The 21,773-nt window shown below is 46.3% G+C and overlaps 1 non-coding gene and 1 pseudogene across 1 annotated transcript; both read right to left on the reverse strand.

Annotated features, from left to right (window-relative positions):
- Positions 1-3,592: 3,592 nt before the first annotated feature.
- Positions 3,593-3,726, reverse strand: LOC111537997. The gene has a single exon (XR_002730175.2). It is a non-coding gene; the product is annotated as a small nucleolar RNA SNORA70 (small nucleolar RNA).
- Positions 3,727-4,599: 873 nt separating this feature from the next.
- LOC111537979 lies at positions 4,600-5,245 on the reverse strand (annotated as a pseudogene).
- Between the last annotated feature and the right edge of the window lie 16,528 nt (positions 5,246-21,773).

Below are 21,773 nucleotides of genomic sequence, written 5' to 3' on the forward strand. Positions count from 1 at the left end.
TTTTAACCAGGAGGTGCAAGCATGGGGCAGATAGGCTGAGTTAACCCGCAAGTGTCTGTGGCTGGGGGTCCTGCCTGTGCTGGGGTAGGGGTGGGCAGTGGATACAGGGTTTATCTCAAGGGGCTGCAGCCCAGTATTGTCTCCCCTCTAGGGGCTCTATAGGTCATTTTACAAAGGAAGAAACCCAGACAAAAGGCTAAATGAATTGTCCAAGATCCTGTTACTAATAAGTAATAGAGGGAAAATTCAAACTTAGCTTTAACTGACTATCCATATTCTTTCTATTATATCAGGATGGGTCAAAGTTCCAGAGCTGGCTGGGTGTGGTGGCTCACGCCTATAATCCTAGCACTTTGGGATGCCGAGGTGCCTGGATCACTTGAAGTCAGGAGTTCAAGACAAGCCTGGCCAACATGGTGAAACCCTGTCTCTACTAAAAATACAAACATTAGACTGACGTGGCGGCCTGCACCTGTAATCCCAGCTACTCGGGAGGCTGAGGCAGGAGAATCCCTTGAACCTGGGAGGTGGAGGGTGCAGTGAGTCGAGACGGTGCCACTGTACTCCAGCCTGGGTGGCAGAGCAAAACCCTCATCTAAAAAAGAAAAAGAAAAAAAAGTCCTGGCGCAGTGGCTCGCGCCTGTAATCCCAGCACTCTGTGAGGCCGAGACGGGTGCATCACTTGAGGTCAGGAGTTTGAATCTGGATTCATCAGGAGTTTGAATCTGACCAACATGGTGAAACCTCCTCTCTACTAAAAATAAAAATTAGCTGGGCACGGTGGCACACACCTGTAATCCCAGCTACTCGGGAGGCTGAGGCAGGAGAATTGCTTGAACCCAGGAGGTGGAGGTTGCGGTGAGCCAAGATCGCACCACTGCACTCCAGCCTGAGCAACAAGAGAGAAACTCTGTCTCAAACCAAAAAAAAAAAAAAGTAAAAAATTCCAGAGCTGCTTTCACTTCACTTTTTAATTTTGCTTAATTTAATCTTTATCAAAGTGATATATAGTTTAAGAAGTCAAATAATACCATAAGAGTAATAGCAACAGAAAGTGGTCTCCTCTAATACTTCCCTAATCTTGATTCCTGTCCCCAGAGGTAATTGATTTCAATTCTTTTAGTCATTTTTCTGGAATTTATATCCATATGTCTTAACACAATAACATTATTTATTTATTTTTTAATAGTTAAAAACGTTTTTTTTTTTTTTTTGAAACAGTCTCCTTCTGTCACCCAGGCTGGAATACAGTGACATGATTATAGCTCACTGCAGCCTTGAACTCCTAGGCTCAAGCAATCCTTCTGCCTCAGCCACCTGAGTACCTGAGACTACAGGCGTCCGCCACTGCACCTGGCTAATTTTTAAAAATGTTTCGAAGAGATGAAGTCTCAGTATGTTGCCCAGCTGGTCTCCGATTCGTGGTCTCAAGTGGTCCTCCCACCTCAGCCTCCCAAAGTACTAGGATTACAGGTATAAGCCACCATGCCTAGCCTTACTTTTTTCTAGTTTTAATGGCTTTCATCACCATATCTTTCATATGAAGTCTCTACTTTTCAGAATTTATTAAAATTTCTACTCTAGACAAGTACGTGATTAATTTTGGTAAACTTTCCATGGGCATATGAAAAGGATGCATATTTTGTATTCGTGGCATTAAAAATTATTATTATTATTATTTTATGAGATGGAGTCTTGCTCTGTTGCCGAGGCTGGAGTGTGGTGGTGCAATCTTGGCTCACTGCAACTTCTGCCTCCCAGGTTCAAGTGATTCTCCTGCCTCAGCCTCCTGAATAGCTGGGACTACAGGCATGCGCCACCACACCTGGCTAATTTTTGTATTTTTTTAGTAGTGATGGAGTTTCACCATATTGTCCAGGCTGGTCTCAAACTCCTGACTTCTCAAACTCCTCACCTCAAGTGATCCACTCACCTTGGCCTCCCAAAGTGCTGGGATTACAGGTGTGAGCCACTGCACCCGGCCAAAAATTCTAAATGTACCTATTAAACTGAGTTTATTGATTTTATTGCCCAATCCTCTACACATGATTATTGTTTGCTTACTTGATTTATCAAGTTTTGAACATGTATATTAAAATGCCCAACTATATTGTTTTATTAATTTTGTCTGTAGTTCTAGGGATGCTTACCTTATATATTTTGCTGCTGTTGTTTGGTACATAAAGATTTCTGGCTCTTCCAAAGGTTTTTCTTTTTTTCTTTTCTTTTTTCTTTTCCTTTTTTTTTCTTTTCTCTTTTCTTTTCTTTCTCTTTTTTTTTCTTTTTTTCTAGACAAGGCCTGGCTCTGTCACCCAGGCTGGAGTGCAGTGGCGCCATCTTGGCTCACTGCAACTTCTGCCTCCTGGACTACAGATGCACACTGCCACTCCCGGCTGATTTTTGTGATTTTTTTGTAGAGAGAGAGTTTTGCTATGTTGCCCAGGCTGGTCTCAAACTCCTGAGCTCAATGAATCCACCCATCTCGGCCTCCCAAAGTGCTGGGATTACAGGCTTCAGTCACGGCTGCTTTTCCAGAGGTTTTTAAGTTACGTAATATACTTCATCCAGTTTCATGCTTTTGTTTTTCTCCCTCTTCTTCTTCTTCCTCCCCCTCCTCCTCCTCTCCTCCTCCTCCTTCTCCTCCTCCTCCTTCTTCTTTTTTGTCTTTTTTTTGAGACAGGGTCTTACTCTTCACCTAGGCTGGAGTGCAGTGGTGCAGTCACAACTGACTGCAACCTCCACCTCCTGGGCTCAAGCGATTCTCCTGCTTCAGCTTCCTGAGTAGCTAGGACTACAGGCTCCAACATGCCTGGCCAGCTTTCGTATTTTTGGTAGAGACAGGGTTTCACCATGTTGCCCAGATGGTCTCAAACTCCTGGGCTCAAGCAATCCTTCTGCTTTGACCTCGAAATGTGCTAGGATTATGGACCTGAGCCACCATGCATGGCCGTTTCATGCATTTTATCTTGTCACATTGATATTAATGTTGTGATGCTGATTTTTTTTCATAGGCTGCCTTTGCTTGCTATCTCTTTGCCTATTCCTTTCTTTTCTTTTCTTTTCTTTTTTTTAGATATACTAATAATGTTTATTGAGGGAATCAGGATAAAACTAAAATAACAGACTAAAAGTACGTAAGAGAGAGGGGTAATTGAAGTGAAAGTACTTTTTTTTTTTTGGTGGACAGGAAGTAGAATTTATTGGTGAGTATTAACAGGGGGCAGCACAGTGGAAGCCCTCATGAGTGCAGGGCCTGCCACTTGTCCAGAGCGCCACGATTGGGAATGTACTTGACCTATCTGGGATGAGCCACTTCTCAGCCACCATGTCTTCAAATTCATTGGCATTGAACTTGGTGAAGCCCCACTTCTTTGAGATGTGGATCTTCTGGCGGCTGGGGAGCTTGAACTCGGCCCTGCACAGGGCCTCAATCACATGCTCCTTGTTCTGCAGCTTGGTGCGGATGGACATAACTTGACCAATGTGAACCCTGGCCACAGTGCCCTGGGGCTTTCCAATGGCACCTCGCATGCCTGTTTGGAGCCTACACTGGGGTAGTGCAAGGTCAGAAACATGAACATCCATCTGAAAGGACTGTCTCCCAGATCCCTTAGAGCAACCCATACAACAAACAGGCTGCATCACTACCAGGGAAGCTGCTGTTTGCAGCCATTGCACACTGGGCCCCCATGAGGAAAGGAACTCAGTCGGCTTAATTGGCTGCAGGTCTATTCCTTTATTTTCAACTTTCCTTTTTCACTCTGTTTTTGGTACATCTTACATTAACCACTATAGCTAGATTCTTTTTCAATGCAACTGACAATCTCTTGAATAGGTACATAAACCCATTCATATTTGTTGTAGTAACTGAAATACTTTTATTCCTTTCATCATGTTTTACATTTATGCTTTATTTTGGGCAACATGGTTCTTTTCTCTGTATCTCGTTCTTTCCTTTTTTTTCTTGGTCAAATTCTAGAATACCTGCTTTGGAGTTGCTAACCACCTTAATTAAAGTTTTAGTTCTCTAATAATACATAAAATTAAATAGCTACATTTTCTCCAATAAGATATTTTACTTATTTTTTATTTTTTAAGGTAAATACAATTTTTAGAAAGTTTTCTGCCCCCCATTCTCTCCTCTTCTCCACTCAAGGTCCTGGGTTTCACCGATATCATTTAACTTCTTTGGTCCTTGGCGTATTTTTTCGTTTTGTTTGTTTTTCTTTTTGTTTTTTGAGATGGCGTCTCATTCTGTTGCCCAGGCTGAAGTGCAGTGGCATGATCTCGTCTCACTGCAGCGTCTGCCTCCTGGATTCAAGTGATTCTCCTGCCTCAGCCTCCTTAGTAGCTGAGATTACAGATATGCGCCACCATGCTTGGCTAATTTTGTTTTTTTGTCTTTTTTTTTTTTAGTGGAGTTAGGGTTTCACCTTGTTGGTCAGGTTGGTCTCAAACTCTTGCCTCGAATGATCCACCTGCCTCAGCCTACCAAAGTGGTGGGATTACAGGTGTGAGCCACCTCGCCCGGCCTGTTAGTTTGTTTTTAGAGAAACATTGTGTTGAATGGTAAAGCTTAGCACACCCCAGCACCAGGAATGGCATGGAGTTGCAGCAGCAAGGACAGGCAGGTGATCCCCACAGAGCCTCACATGGCGAAGAGGATGAGGAAGGCGACCGTCAAACGGAAGAGCCCCATGGCCTCAGACAAGGGAAGCCCAGAATGGCATAGAAGAAGAGCTGCTGCTTGAGAGATGGGTTCTTGGCATAGCCAATGATCAAGCTGCCAAACACAGTTCCAATGCCAGCCCCTGAACCAGCCACACCAACTGTGGCTGCCCCAGCACCAATCAACTTGGCTGCTGTGTCAATGTCTCCAGAGACAACACTGGTCTGGAACTCCTGTTTGGCCCTTGGAGTTGGGGGCTGCTGTAGGAAGGCTGTTTAGATGAATTCTCTGAGCTGTTCAAGAAGGAGGCAGACACAGGCCCTATCAGACGCCTGGTACAACAGCAGATCAGAGCTGGAGAAATGAGTACTGCCCCGGTGGTCCATATTTTTTTTAGTCTCCCAGCTTTAGCCCTTGGTCTCAGCTGTCTTGGAGTATTTTTAAATCTGGATTATTTATTCTAAGAGTTCTTACTTAAAAATGTATCTATATCTACACACACACACACACACACATTTCATACACACATACACACACACACAGACACACACACACACACATTTCATACCCAGTCATGTTATCATAATCCATTTAGGTTTTTTCTTTTTTTGTAGAGATGAGGTCTTGGTATGTTGCTCAGGCTGGTCTTGAACTCCTGGGCTCAAGAGATCCTCCTGCTTTGGTCTACCAAATTGCTGGGATTATAGGCATGAGCCACCATGCCCAGCCGTAGATTTTTTTAAAATAAATTTTATTGTGTTTATTTAAGATATACATCATGATATTATGGGATACATATAGATAATAAAAAGGTTACTATTGTGGAGCAAGTTAACATATCCATCATCTCACAGTTACCTTTTTTTTGTTTTTATGGCAAGAACAGCTACATCTACTCATTTAGCATGAATCTCATTGACAGTATAATTTTATTACCTAGAGCCCTAAGTAATAAAATTAGATCTACATCTTATTAGATCTACCTACATTAGATCTCTAGACTTCTTCATCCCTCATGTCTGGTACTTTGTATTCTCTACTTATGTCTTTCCATTTCTTTCTCCCTCACTCCCAGCTCCTGGTAACCACTGTCTGGTTCTCTATCTTTGTATATTTCAATTTTTAAAAAAGATTCCATATATAAGTGAAATCATGTAATATTTTTCTTTCTGTTTGGCTTATTTCACTTAGTGTACTGTTCTCCAGGTTCATCCATGTTGTGGCTAATGGCAAGATCTCATTCCTTTTTAGGGCTGAATATATGTGTGTATATATATATATGTTGTATACATGTACCAGTTTCTTTATTCGTTCATCTGTGGACAGACACTTGGATTGTTTCCATATCTTCACTATGGTGAATAATGACACAATGAACATGGGAGTGCAGATATCTTTATGAGGTGGTGATTTCACTTCCTTTGTGTATATGCCCAGAAGAGGGATTGCTGAGTCCTGTGGTAGCTGTATTAGTCTATTTTCACATTGCTATAAAGAACTACCTGAGACTTGGTAATTTATAAAGAAAAGAGGTTTAGCTTACCCACAGTTCCACAGGCTATACAGGAAGCATGGCTGGGGAGTCTCAGGAAACTTACAATCATGGCAGAAGGCAGAGGAAAAGCAAGCCCATCCTACATGTCTGGAGAAGGAGGAAGAGAATTAAGGGGAGGTATTACACACTTTTAAACAACCAGATCTCATGAGAGCTCACTCACTATCACGTGAACAGCAAGGGGAAAACCTGCCCCCATCATCCAATCACCTCCCACCAGGCCCCTCTTCCAATGCTGGGGATTATAATTTGACATGAGATTTGGGAAGGGACACAAATCCAAACCATATCAGTAGCATTCATTTGGATTTAACTATATCTATTGCTCACTACTGTTTTCTCTTTGTCTTCCCCCATCAGTGGCTCATGTTACGGGATCCTTGAAGGTGCTCCTTTGCCAACCGGAAACCTCTGTGGCCGGTGGTGCCTTTGCCTGAGTTTTACTTGGGCCCACTGGGCTCCTTCTATCTACTTGACCTGGCAGGCTGTACTTGAGTCACGCTACTGGCCTGGATCCCATGCCTACCAAGGGCGAGCCAGGCACAGAGCGGTAAAGGGTGCATGAGTGAGTGAGCATGGGGTCTGGCCACTGCACACAGCCAGGCATGCCAGCTATGGTGGGGTGGGCAGCTCCAGGCACCAGCATGGGTGCTGGCTCCCTGCAAGGCTGCAGCTGGACCAGGCATACCACAAGTGTTCTCCAGTGTGGGCCCCTGGGAATGCAGTGGTGCCCAGAAGGTTGGGGAATGCCAAGAACCACAGAGCCCCAAACAGGGTATCACAGCTCTGTGTTGGGGAGCTCTTAGGTCTGGGATCCCCAAAGGGCTGCAGCTCTTCTCTCCTTCTTGTGGTCCACAATGTGGCAATCCAGCGCGTGGGTATGTTTTAGCCCTGTTTGTGTTACAGCTTTTTCAGTCCTGCTATTTGGCTGGGTCCTGAGTTCTTGTCCTGTGTCCAGGAAGAATGAGGCACATGGACAATTGGAGGGTGAGCAAGGTGAAGAGGTGCTTTATTGAGCAATAGTGCAGCTTTCAGGAGACCTAAAGCAGGTAACTTCTTTCTGCAGGCAGGTTGTCCTGACAAGTGCAGTTCTCAGCAGAGAGGAGACCTGGAGTGGGTAGTTCCTATCCACAGGCAGGCTGTCCCGATGTCTCTGTGAGTCTGATTGAGTCCAGGGTTTTTACAGGCTTCAGAAGGGAGGAAGTGTGTGCTGATTGGTTCATGGGCGGCCATGGGTGGGCCTGGAAAAAACACCCTTAAGTTGTCACTCTGGGCTGTGGACTCCACACAGAACTGACAGCCTGGCCCTATGCTTTAGGACGTCCCTGGCTTGAATGTGGGGCTTCACCAAGGACCTGCCCCTTTCTACCCAAGAGTCTATATGCCTCCTGCCGCCATCTACGTGTCATCCATGGCACCCAAGCAGTTCCTGCAGAGGCCTGGCAGGCTGGCAGGCCCATGCTGAGCCACCCTCAGCCCCACCTCAGCCTCCCTCCCAGGCTTGTTTGTGCCCAGAGTCAGGAGGGGGCTGAAGCTGCAGGGGGCTGGCATATCAGCACCGTCCCAAGCATGCACACACCCGGTTGGGTCACGAGAGTACCCGGGCTTGGTCACAACTTTGCTCCGTAATTGGGGCAGGCGCTGCGAGCAGAGAGAGGCCAGGCAGTGGGAGCAGGCACTTCGAAGCCTACAGGGCAGGGAGCTTTCTGGGCCCCTGAGAGTACAGGGATGCTTGGGTCTGTAGCTGGGGCTGGGCAGCTGCAGCTGTGCCCAGGATGGCAGGGCTCCCACCCCGCCAACTTGGAAGGAGGTGGGGCTCCCATCTGTTCCTGGCTCCCACCAGCTCCGTGGAGCACGTAGCTCTGGCTGAGCTACAGAGACAGTCTCTCTCTCTCTCTGTAGGCCAGGCTGGAGTGCAGTGGTATAATCTTGGCTCACTGCAACTTCTGCCTCTCAGGTTCAATCGATTCTCCTGCCTCAGCCTCCCGAGTAGCTGGGATTACAGGCACATGCCACCACACCTGGCTAATTTTTGTATTTTGAGTAGAGACAGGGTTTCACCATGTTGGTCATGCTGGTCTTGAACTCTTGACCTCGTGATCCACCTGCCTTGGCCTCCCAAAGTGCTGGGGGTTACAGGCGTTAAGCCATCGTGCCTGGCTGCATTTCATAGTTTTTAAAAACCCAGAAAATCTTATTGGAAGCTTATGTCCCATTGGCCAGAACTGTGTCATCCAGCAAGGGGAGCTGATAATGAGTACATTTTACTCTTCCAGTCTCCATAGTGGAGTCAGAGAAGGGAACGGATGGAAATGGGGTTGACTAGCCAGCCAACAGCAGCTGCTACGTTTCTTCATCTTGGATTTCGCCTCCACATCTCTTCTCTTTCCTTTCAGATTCCCACTTCTTTACGTTTTTGCTCTATACTGCAAGATGCCTCTCTCACAATGTCTTCCGGACCACTGATTCAATTCTCAGCATTTACTGTCTTCTAATGAATTGCTATATTTGAAAGTCATGCATTTTAGTTTGCAAGAATCTTTTTGAGTGTGCTCTGATCACATCTTGAGAGTTCCCATACCCGTTTCCTTCCTTTTTCTTTGGGGTTCTTTTCTGCCTTTCCTACTAGTTCACCTAGGGCTTCCGCCTTCGTGTTACTGAGTCCTCTTAAACAGGTGCAATTTTTCTTTACTTGCTCATGTTTTTTTCCTCTTGGTTCCCCACAGGGACAAGGCTGTTGATATTTCTAGAGTAGGGCAAAACCAGTCAAGTGCTGGAAGATCACGTACTTTGTGTTCTCCTGGGCCCATGGTGAGGGAAGGGTCTGGCAAACTGTCACTTCTTCACTCTCTCCTTCCCAGGTGTCCTCAGAGTCTCATGGCCATCTGGGATCCATCAGTCAGCTCGTGCAGTTTCCCCTGCTCCACAGAGGTCAGGTGGGTAGGGCAGGCCCCCAAGGATCACATACAGCCTGCAGCAGAAGCAGCCCCTCCCTGAGAAGAGTTCTGCTGGTGGGGTCATCTCCAGACACCAGAAATTCCCTGCCATCTGATGCTGAAAGGAGGACGTGCCTTCTCTCTGGCCACTGGCCTCTCAGCTCTTGCTCAGGAGACAGAAGCCCCAAACCCGTTCTTGTCCTTGGAGATGTAGGGGCTCTCTGGGCTTCAGGTGCACTCAGGGCTTCCTGATTATGTTACCCAAAGAGTGAGTGAACTGACAGGGTAAGGGAGGTGAGGAACACTGGCATTTAACGCTTCATCATGGAACTTTCAGGATCACTGGAGCCGTATTTATATAGGTTTGACTGTTGCTTAATACCTCGATATTTGCTGTAGAAACACATGTTGTAAATCCAAGTGCATCTTTCCTGTTTGCCAAAATGGGCCTAGCAAGGCTTCTCTGGAAGCATTCTGTCAGCAGTTTGATTCAATTAGATGAGTGGTTTCAAACAGTGGGTTGTGAATAGAGTTCAAACAAAAGGATGGCATAGGAAATAAAAGAACGCATCACATGGTAAGGGCGAGTTTGTTTCAGGCTCAGTTGCGTGATTTGTATGTACATTGTGCTATAGTATATCATACATTTCCGGGTAATGTTAAAAACATATGAGCAATGCTAAGCTAGAGGACGTTCTGGGGGCAGTTGACGTGGCTTCCTGAGAGAATGAAATTGGAGGGAGTTTAGATCCGTTACCAAAAGAAGTCTATGATCCCCTTTAGCTCCAGCTGACTTTTATTACAAGGTAGCCTCACAGCAGTTACACTGCACTATAACTAAGCACTAAATAGTAGGTGAAACTGTGCACCCACAGTGAATGTTTCAGCAGCCCCCAGCAACGGTCTTTCCCCAGACCCCTATCCCACAGGAATTCCGGGCTGACTCGGTTTCTCGGCAGTTGTGAAATGCTCAGGGCTGTATGCTCTGGCAGAATGAGAAACTTTGGGCAAAAAATCTGAGACTGTCTCCTTCTGGGTAAACCTGGGAGAATCCTTCCTGTCTTTTTCTCTACACAGAGTGATTATGATGACCCATGAGAAAGAAAAACAACAGTTTAGTCGACACCTGTTGTAATGAAGATTATATTTTGTTAATGAAGCGCCTTCTGTTTTTTCTGAACAAGGCTGAGAGGGATTTGGGTGTGTAAGATAGAAAGTAGGTGCTGCCGCTGAGCTGAGCTCAGTAAACAGGAACGAGGAAGTTAAAATGCCCTGAGGGAAAATAGGAAGTAGGAGAAAGCCAGAAAGTCTGGGAGCAGATAACTGACGCCTCCCAGAGACCCAACAAGATTGTCATCAAAGAGTGACTGAATTTCAGGGGAAGCCTGGGGAAGGACAGAATTCTGCTGAATTCAGCAGAAGTCTTCAGCTGCCAGAAGTCTAAGGTGGGGCTGCTGGAGAGTCAGTCCTCATGGCTGAGGGGACAGCTGGCTTCCATGTTTAATGAGCACCTACCTGTGTCCGGCACCCCCCAGGCACCCAGACACCGGGGTGGCATCTGGAAATAAGATGGTTCTTCCCACCCACAGTGCTGACAATCCAGCAAGGAAGGGGGCACTCTCCAAGTAAATATGCATGTGGAAAGTGCTCTAATATATGAGGTGGAGGTGCTTTGTCAACTGCAAACTGTAAAATCCACCTTTAAGGGCTGCTGGTGTTCCATAGCCAGACGCTATGGTTGGTTGATTGCTGCTCATGAACCAGCAGCTCCATGTGTGTTTTTGAATGTAAAAGCCTTCCAGCCATTCTTCTGCTCACCTTCCTCTATAACCACAGGTTCAAGTCCAGACCCCATTTCAGTGTCCCCTACTACTCTATCCTTGGTACCCTCAGGCTGCCCTGGGAGCACAGCTGACTCCCCTGAGGTTCCCCTCCCCCAGCAGCACCCAACCTTTCCCAGAGCAGCTGCCCTGCCCTCCTGAGTGACAGGTGGAGCTGCTCGGGGCATGATGCCCAGGCACTGGGACATCTAACCTCTTCCAGTATGAGTCAGGCAGGCCTGGTCCAACATCCCATCAGCCAATGCTCCCCAGCTGCTTCCCCGGAATGCCTGGCTGAACCCCAACAAGGCCAGGCCCTGCAGGCAGATGGCTCTGAGACTCTTCCTCTGTCAAAGCTCTGCAAGATGTCTGGGTGCGGTGGCTCACTCCTGTAATCTCAGCACTTTGGGAGTCCAAGGCAGGTGGATCACCTGAGGTCAGGAGTTTGAGACCAGCCTGGCCAACATGGCAAAACCCCGTCTCTACTAAAAATACAAAAGTTAGCCAGGTGTAGTAGTGGGCACCTGTAATCCCAGCTACTCAGAAGGCTGAAGCAGGAGAATCGCTTTAGCCCGGGAGGCGGAGGTTATGGTGTGCTGAGATCATGCCACTACTACACTCCAGACTGGGCGACAGACAGAAACTCTGTCTACATCCCCCCCCCAACAACAACAACAACAAATCCAAAATAAAACAAAACAAAAAGCTCTGCAAGACCAGCCTGGAGTCTCCTCATCTAGAAGGGCCCCTCTCCTGTGGAGATAAGAGGTGTGAATGGCATTTTCTCAGCCTGTCAGCCACCTGGCATTGGCCACTTACAAGAATCTCTTAATTGGAAAATGTGCAAAGGATAAAAACAGGAAATTTTCAGAAATGTATGTCCTCAACCTGACTAATCATCATAGACATGAAAATTAAACAGGATATTTCTCATTTAGAAAACATTTTATTGTGCAATACAGCACATAAATAGAAGAGGACACAAACTTAAATATATAGCCGTAAGCAACACGCCACCCTTTTAGCTTGAGTTTCTCTATCCACTCATGTGGATGTTGGACACAATTATTGTCTAAGATCCTCCCAGCTCTGGAACCTCTTGAATCACCACTACTGTCAGTCTTGGTTTACTGCTAATTCTCTCAGTGACCTGGGGAAATAGTCTAACCTGTTTTCTCATTTGTAATTGGGCATACAAACATCTACCCACCCTGCCTCACAGCACTGATTTAGGTGACTCCAAAAAGATTTAAAATTTTTTTGGGAGGTATAATAAGCTATCAAGCAATCCAAAAAATTTTGGCGGAGGAAGCCAGCCAGAAGACAGATACCTTACAAGGGTGGATGCCAAGTGCAAGGCCAGCCCTGAGCTGTGAGGAAGGGAAGTGGCCCTGGGGTTCACTGAGGCTTTGCCTCGGAAGGTGAGGGAAGATTTTCCCTCTACTCTCTGAGGGTTTCATATATATATATATGTGTGTGTGTATATATGTAGACACACACACACACACACATACTGCCGAAAAATGAACAAGTCCCAAAAGATGCGCAGTTGCACCTGGGGTCCAGGCTGGGAAACTAGTCATACAGGAGAAGAATGGACATCTGCATATTTTTTTTTTCTTAGACGGAGTCTTTCACTATTGCCCAGGCTGGAGTGCAGTGGTGTGATCTTGGCCCACTGCAACCTCTGCCTCCCAGGTACAAGCGATTCTTGTGCCTCAGCCTCCAGAGTGAGATTACAGGCACCCACCACCATGCCTGGCTAATTTTTGCATTTTTAGCAGAGGCGGGGTTTCCTCAGGTTGGCCAGGCTGATCTGGAGCTCCTGACCTTAAATGACCGACTGTCTCGGCCTCCCAAAGTGCTGGGATTACAGGCGTGAGCCACCGTACCTGGCCTGACATCTGCATGTTTGTATTTGAGGAGAACTCCCTTCCACTTTTTTCTTTTATAAAGGTGTGACCTCATCCTTACGAATGGAGGTACAGTATGTTTTGGGAAATAGTTATTATTATATTGAACTTACTGTTGTGTGTCCTGCCCCACATACCCTCCCCACTACATCATGAAATGGCCCAGCACCCCATGCTTAGTGACCTACCAGCCTTCCCCAACTCATGCACTGCCATCACCTAGGGGCAGTACACAATCAGAGCCTGTTGCCTCAGAAAGGCTCACCAGACACAGTAGAACTCTAGTAGGCTCTGCCAGCTCCTGACTGCATTCCCAGCCCTGGGACCCCAACCTGGAGTGACCATCTCCCATAGCATATACCCATTTGCCAGATTCAGGACCCTCTGGTTTGGTTCTGTCATCTGGCCTGGGCCACTGTCTGCAGAACTCCCCAGATGTCCCCTTCTAAAGGCTGAAGATAGTTCCTCTGTGGGTTCCAAAGGCTTCATACACCTGCTGGTATCACCTCCCTGCTCCCCCTACCATTGCTGGGGATAAAGGCCCAGAAAGCCTGCTGAAGTCTCAGAACTTAAAGAACCTGACTTATGTTCCATTTCCACCCCCAAACACACAGACAGAACCTCAGGGTATGAAGAACAGTTCCCAGCACCCTCAATACCTTTCTACATCACCTCCAATGGCTGCACGGGGCTCACAGCATGGCTGTGTCAATCCTCCACTAATAGACACTGTGGTTGGTCAGTTAGGTCATCGTGAGGCCATCCACTCTCCCCAGCTGGTGGTCAGGAGCAGTCTTTCATCAGGGGACAGCAGGGGACAGGAGGGAGGACAGGAGTCCTGGGGTGGGGGTTGCAAGGACGGCTGTTCAGTAGCCAAGGGTAGGAATGGCCTAGGGATGCATGGAGGAGGATCTGGGCAGTTGGCCTTCTGTGGGGGCAGTGGTGGGGGCTGCGGAGGGGAAGCCAGAAGGAGCAGGGCTTTTAGAGGCAGCTCTCCAGGGGATTTCCAAAACAAGAAGTCGCTGGAGTGACCCAGGCCCTTCTGAGTAATGAGCATTTTGCATGCCCTTGGAGGCTGTTGTCCTGAATCCCCTTGGGCCCAAAGTCACTAAAATGTGCCTGTCACCCATGCAGGACCCTAACAGGTGTGATTGTAGCCTAGTCTGGTTGTTTGACAGTCATTGCAGAATAAGTTGTGTAATTTGCAAAGCCAAGCATAAAACATAAATAATCACTGCTGTCTTTAACTTTCCTCTTAAGTATAGAGCATAAAACTTTGAGGAGGTTGCTTTCAACTTCAAAAGGATTAGGAACTAGTGCCATGGGACAGCATTTCCCAAAGTGTATTTCAAGATATGCTAGTTCCTTGAGATGTTAACAGCTGGTGTCTAGGGAAAATGTTGTGTCCTCAAATACAGTTGAGAGAGGCTACATATCCTTCTTTCCTCTTAGAGATACACAATACTGTATCCGTTCTCACTAAAGGCTATGAAGAAGTCCTGCAGTATTTCCTAGACTTATTTAATGGATCCTTAAAATATAAAAACACTTAAAATCTCTTGGAACTACTATTTTGCAGTAACCTGCCTCTCCATGTAAAGCTTCAACTCCAACCAGTATTGAACTGCCAATATTTGAGCTGAGTGTATTGTTCCAATTTGCTTTATAGCCACTTAGTTAAATCATTTTATTCTAATGTAGCTGGGGCTACAACTGCATTGGAGTAAAAAGCACATTGCTTGCTGGGTCAGGGGGCACGTTAACTTTTTTTTTTTTGAGATGGAGCCTCGCTCTGTTGCCTAGGCAGGAGTACAGTGGCATGATCTTAGCTCACTGCAACCTCTGCCTCCTGGGTTCAAGCGATTCTCCTGCCTCAGCCTCCCGAGTAGTTGGGACTGCAGGCACCCGCCACCATGCCCAGCTAATTTTTTGTATTTTTAATAGCGACAGGGTTTCACTGTGTTAGCCAGGATGGTCTCCATCTTCTGACCTCGTGATCAGCCCGCTTTGGCCTCCCAAAGTACTGGGATTACAGACGTAAGCCACTGTGCCCGGCTCACTTTAATGGAGAAAAATCAGTTTATTTCTTTGAACTTCAGTTTCCTTATTTGCCAAATTCCATGGGTTGTGAGATTTAAGAAGTAATTATGTGAGAGCCCCCAGCTCAGTGCCTGATGCTAAAGAAATAACTAGTAGAGAATGAATATAGAGCCTTGGGAGTTGAAAGACAGGAGTCATGGAAAACCGGGACAACGGTACTCCTTTTTCTTTTTTCTCTTTTCCCTTTTCCTTTCCTTTCCTTTTTACTTTCTCTCCTCTCTCCTTTCCTTTCTTTTCCTTTCCTCCTTTCTTTCTCTTTCTTTTTTGAGATGAGGTCTCACTATGTTACCCAGGCTGCTGTCAAACTTCTGGCCTCAAGCAATCCTCCTGCCTCAGCCTCTCAAAGTGTTGGGTTTACAGGCTTGAGCCACTGTGCCCAGTGAAGTCCCTTTTCTTTCTTTCTTTCTTTTTTTTTTTTGGTTGTGTGTGTTTTGTTTGTTTTTTTTGTCTTTTTACTCATCACTCTGCTAATGAGGATGAAGTCCCATTTCAAGAATAAATATATAGATTCAAAATTGTAGTATTTCGGGGGAAGAACTAGAGGAATAGGAAAGAAAGGGATGGGTATTTGAGTTCCTTTTTTTTTTAAAGTATCTATGAGGCTGGGCGTGACTCATGCCTATAATCCCAGCACTTTGGGAGGCCGAGGTGGGTGGATCACGAGGTCAGGAGCTCAAGACCAGCCTGGCCAAGGTGGTAAAATGCCATCTGTACTAAAAAATACAAAAATTAGCCAGGCGCAGTGGCAGGTGCCTATAATCCCAGCTACTCGGGAGACTGAGGCAGGAGAATCACTTGAACCCAGATTGCAGAGGTTGCAGTGAGCTGAGATCATGCCACTGCACTCCAGCCTCAGCAACAGAGCAATACTCCATCTCAAAAAAAAAAAAAAAAAAATAAAAGGATCTATGAATGTAACAGCTTTTGCTGCAAAACAAATTACCCCAGAATTTAGTGCCTTAATATAACAATCATGCATTAGTTCATAATTCTGTGTGTTGACAAACTTGGGCTGGACTCAGCTAGGTGGTTCTGCTGGTCTTGCCTGGATCCACTCACATGTATATAGTTAGCAGTTGGGTTGATGGGCTGGAGGGGCTAAGATGGTTTCACTCACATGTCAGGCAGTTAGTGGCTGTCAGCAAGGAGCCATGGCTCTACTTCATGTGGTCTCTCCGGCAGGCTAGCTCAGGATTGTTCTCATGACAAGTCAAGGCATTTGATTCCTAGGCTTAGAACTCAAACCTCACTTCCATCACATTCTATTGATGAAAACAAGTCAGAAGTGCAGCATAGACTTATAAGGTGGAAAAATAGATTCTATCTCTTGATAGATGCTGTAAGGAGTTCATGGTCATTTAAAATCTCCCAAATAGAGGTTACTCTTGTGTATTTGGTGGAATGGGAAGAAGTCCATGTGCAAACTCCCTTGTGAACGGTTTCACAACTGCTTGAAGGAATGTCTTCTTCCCTGTGTTTCCCGTACTTGCTTCCTCTACTTCTCGCCCTTCCTCTCTTTCATCCATTCTAAGAAGGCTTTCACCCCGATGCTCTGTGGAAAGAGCTCTCATCAGGTCATTGTGACTCACATCTTGCAAAGCAAATGGATGATTTTCTGTGCTGCCCCTACTCGACCTCTCAGGACATAGTGGAAGCCTTGGCGCAGGTTGGAAGGGGAGTTTCCAGGACACTTAATCCTTTCCCACATCTCTTTCTCCTTCTCCAAGCATCCCTGTCCCCTCACTGGCCTTATTTTCCTTCTTCCTTACTGATTGTACCTTCTCTGTTTTCTTTGCTGCCTCTCTCATTCTCAAAGTAGGAGGGCCCAGGGTCGGCCTTTGTCTCTCTTTTTTCTTCTTGCTATACTTTCTCCCTAGATGACCTCATATAGGCCATAAATGGATCAAATGACTCTCAAATCTATATCATCCAACCCAAACCTCACCTCTGAGCCCCCCAAACAGCTGCACCTGGATTTTGAAAAGACCTCTCAAAAAATAAAATAGCCAAATAAAGAAATTGCATTTTTTTAAAAAGCATATGTGCTGCTGAAACAAGCACAAAAATAATTCCAGTTTTGGCCTAACCTCCCTTGCCACTCTTCTTTATCTCTCTTGGCTTTGTAAATGACAGCAACATCTACCTAGTTGCTTGAGGCAAAAGAATTTGGGATCATCATTGGTTTCTTTTTTTCTCACACTCCACACCCAATGCATCAGTAGGCCCTGCTGGCTCTACCCGTAATGTATATCCCCAATGAAACTGCTTGCCACTATTTCCAGTGCTGTCCTCTTAGTCCAAGTCAAAACCTTCTTGCACTGGGACTGCTGCAACGGCCTCCTAACCAGTCTTCCTCCTCCCTCCCCTTCTGTAGATTCCCCCAACTCCTGTCCATCCTCCATATAGGAGCCTGCCAAAGCACAAATCAGATTCTGTATCACCTTCCTGCTTAAAACCTACCAATGGCCCTCAGTGAAACTAGAAATAAATCTAAACCATTTTCTAAAGCCACAGGCTCTTTTGTATGTCTCTGACCTTGCCTCCTTCCACTCTCCCAGGAGCCCATTGCATGAGCCACACAGATCTCTCCAAGGCTTTTCCTGTCTCCTGCCTTTGCACTTGCTGTTTCTTCCACTTAAAAGCTCTACTCTCAGATCTTTAGCAGGGATCCATATCTGAAATTATACTTTTCTGTTTTCCTTTATTATTTATTTATTTATTTATTTATTTATTTATTTATTTATTTTTATTTTTATTTTTTTCAGGCAGGGCCTTGCTGTTGCCCAGGCTAGAATGTAGTGTTGCAATTATAGCTCAATGAAGCCTCAAATTCCTGGGCTCAAGCAATCTTCCTGCCAGTGACTCCTGAGTAGATGGAACTGCAGGCATGCACCACTGTGCCCAGACGGTTTAAAACATTTGTTTTTGTAGAGACAGGGTCTCACTTTGTTGCCCAGGCTGGTCTCCAACTCCTGGCCTTAAGCCATCCTCCCACCTCAGCCTCTCAAAGTGTTGGGATTACCAGTGAGCCACTTTGCGGGCTGAAATGATACTTTTCATGTGTCTGTTTTCATGTGTTGCATGTTCCTACAATCCCCACTCTCCAAGAGAATAGAACAGAAGCTGTTGTGTATCTTGTTTGCAGTTGTATCCTCAGAGCCTGGGCAGGACTTGACTCATAGGAGAAGCTCGTTGTGCATTTGCTGACTCATCTATTGACTGTGAGAATTATAGCTAAGATTGTTAGAGCTGGAAGAGAAACAGGCCAACCTCATTGTTTCACAGGTGGGGAAACAGAGGCACAGACAGAGTCCTTTGCCCAGTGGCATGAATACAGACATACTCAAGTCAAGTTGGTCATGCATAATTGTTAGCTTCTTTTTCACAAACTGTAATAGCCACTAAAGGCAAGGATTAGTCATTTCCCCCTAAATCTCACTGCCAAGTTAACACGAAAACAGATCTCAGGACAGATTCTGCTGCCCATACAAATGTCTATACAACAAACATTTATTAGCAAGTAGCCATAAAATTGGTTCATACAATCTCTTCCGTGAAACTCAAGAATGCCCAGCTTTCTGTCCTTTTAGGAACTTTTCCACCTTCCAGCAGGAAGGGTCTGCTGGAGGAAAATACAATGTTCTAAAGGCAAGATTCAGTTTGACCGATGGCTGCATTGGAATACTTCGGGACAGAAGCATTCTCAAGCCTTTAGCTCAGTGTATTATCCATAAGTGAGAATTAGCAGCTTCCCAAGATTCTTTGACACTGTTTGAACAAGGAATGGGTGGTGCCAAAACTATTCTAGCCACTCTAAGTATCTTGAATACTGTTAATTTCTCCAAAGGAGACTCATTTCTAATGCCTGTTATGCTAATTAACAAGCCCGGAATTTTACCAATGCATTCATTATGCTAATTAGAAAGGCCTTGGGGTAGATTAAGATATGGATATTTGCATGGGATACTGAGCGTTTGTTCCAGACTCTGCACGCCTCTGAACTCCCAAGTTCATTGACTTGAAGTTGGTAACTTAAAATCAGACATGATGGAAGTATTTACTTTATGGAAATTGGAATCCCCCACACCAGCCAGTTTTTAAATATTTACCAGTATATCAGTGGATAGCTGAGTAAGTGGCCTCTGGAATGTGGCTTTCTGGTAAGATGTTGGCTGACAACCTTACCCTCATGACTACCTCTGTACCAGTGATGCTTAATTCTGGCTGCACTTTAGAAATTACTTGGGGGAGGCCAGACACAATGGCTTATGTCTGTAATCCTAGCACTTCGGGAGGCTGAGGTGGGCTGATGATTTGAGGTCAGGAGTTCAAGACCAGCCTGACCAACATGGTGAAACCCCGTCTCTACTAAAATACAAAAATCAGCTGGGCGCGGTGGTGGGGGGCTGCAATGTCAGCTACTTGGGAGGCTGAGGCAGAAGAATCACTTGAACTTGGATAGCAGAGGTTGCAGTGAGTCAAGATCATGCCACTGCACTCCAGCCTGGGTGACAGAGCGACACTGCCTCTCAAAAAAATAAAAATAAAAATAAGAAATTACCTGGGGAGTTTAAAAATAATACTGATTACCAGGTTCCTGTTGGTGGGGATTTTGACTTGACTGCAGTGGGGCTTGAATATCAGGATACATTTAAAGCTCACCAGGTGCTTTTAATCTGCAGCTAGGGTTACATTCACACCTGTATGTCACACTATGCCACACATTCTAACAGTTCTACAAAAAAGTAATGGCAAAACCAGGATTTGCACCAGGCCCACTGGCCTCTAGGCCAGAGTTCCTGGCTAAAGAAGGAAAAGTGGGAAACAGATGGCCATTTCTTCTGAGGTCACAGTGTTTGCAAATGTGGTTCAGAAGGAGCGCTAGTGCTTGGGGCCAGGGTCAGGGTTGCAGGTGGGGAGGCACAATGGAGGAGCCCAGCAGCCAGGGAAAGGCTGTGCCAGCCCCAAAGAGCTCCAAGGCTCTTTGTAGGGATGGCTCACCTCAAGGGCTTAGGGAGAGCTGAGAGGGCTTGCTAAGAAGCTTGTGTGTCACCAGGGAATATTTGAAAGATGAGAGAAAATGCAGCTGGTTGGAGAGGCCAGAAGGGAAGAATAGAAGTCCAGGGGCAACTAGAAAGGAAACCCGATGGAGGAGGTGTGTGGCAGTTGGGACTGTAGTTTAAATATGGAGAGTGAAAGGGAACTAGGAGGCTAAACTAGCCTTCCAGGGTATGAAAAGGATTCCAAGCTTCTATGGGTGGGGAAGAGACTAGCACCTCAAATAATGGGTGTGAACTTAGCTCTGCAGGGCTAGATGGAGGCTCTAGCCCTCAAAGAGGAATAAAAAGTTAGTCTTCCTCCTCAAAGGACAGAAAGGACAACTTTTTTTGTTTTCTTTTTTTGGGACAGAGTCTCACTCTCTCATCCAGGCTGGAGTGCAGTGGCACAATCTTGACTCATTGCAACCTCTGCTATCCAGGTTCAAGTGATTCTCCTGCCTCAGCCTCCCGAGTAGCTGGGATTACAGGCATCCATCACCATGCCTGGCTAATTTTTGTGTTTTTAGTAGAGCTGGGGTTTCACCACATTGGCCAGGCTGGTCTTGAGTTCCTGACCTCAAGTGATCCCCCTGCCTTGGCCTCTCGAAGTGTTGGGATGACAGGCGTGAGCCACTGTGCCCGGCCAAAATGGACAACTTTTAACACTATGGTAAGATGTCTTCTTGGCCCTCAGGTAATCATTTGAGGGCAGCTTGCATTCATCTCTGGTTCTCTTTCCACCTTTTTTTTTCTGTTGTTTTTTTTTAAACCAGGGTCTGTCTTTGTTGTCCAGGCTGGAGTGCTGTAGTACAATCATAGCTCACTGTAGCCTTGATCTTTCGGGCTCCAGAAGCGCTACCCCCACCTCAGCCTCCCAAGTAGCTGGGACTACAGGCACAAGTCACAATGCTTGGCTAATTTTTTTGATTTTCAGTGGAGACGAGGTTTGCTACGTTGCTCAGACTGGTCTGAAACTCCTGCACTCAAGCAATCCTCCCACCTTGGCCTACCAAAGTGCTAGGATTACAGGCATGAGCCTGTGCCTGGCCCTGGTTCTATTTCTCTACACCACACAAACATCCTCCCAAGGTTTGCTCGTTTTGTACCAGGAAACTGGTTTCCTTTTACCCTTCCAGGCATGGCACTGCCTCCCTCCCACCCCCTAACCGTGCTTTCTTCCTCCTAGGGCAGAGCCCTGGGGGCTAGAGCCAGCCTGGACTCAAGTCTCTGAGACTGTCCTTCTCTGTTGAGTTTGTGTATGCAGGAGCCCTGGGAACCCAGGACTGGGGACTTGTATAAGAGTGTCATTCCTGAAATCACCACCAGGGACCCCACCCAGCACTGCTTGAGCTTATGACCTCTGTGCCATGAATTTAATTACTGAAGGCCACAGCGGGGATTATCTGGCTCCCAAGTCCCAGGCTGAGCTAGGCTTGGGGAGACAGGAAAGCAACAGTGAGTAAAACTGGGACCATCTAGCATGAGAGACAGGCTCACAGCCGCCTCTGGTCCCAGGCTGAGAAAAGGCCAAGTGGGAGGAGGCTGGGTTAGTGGTTGGCTATGTGCAAGAGAGGGAGCTGCCTCCCTCATCTGTAGTTACTGTTTGTTTGTTTTTTGTTCTTTTGAGACGTAGTCTCCCTTTGTCGCCCAGGCCGGAGTGCAGTGGCGGGATGTCGGTTCACTGTAACCTCCGCCTCCTGGGTTCAAGCGATTCTCCTGCTGCAGCCTCCGGAGTAACTGG

This window comes from Piliocolobus tephrosceles, chromosome 9, assembly GCF_002776525.5.
Source record: "Piliocolobus tephrosceles isolate RC106 chromosome 9, ASM277652v3, whole genome shotgun sequence".
Classification (NCBI taxonomy): domain Eukaryota; kingdom Metazoa; phylum Chordata; class Mammalia; order Primates; family Cercopithecidae; genus Piliocolobus; species Piliocolobus tephrosceles.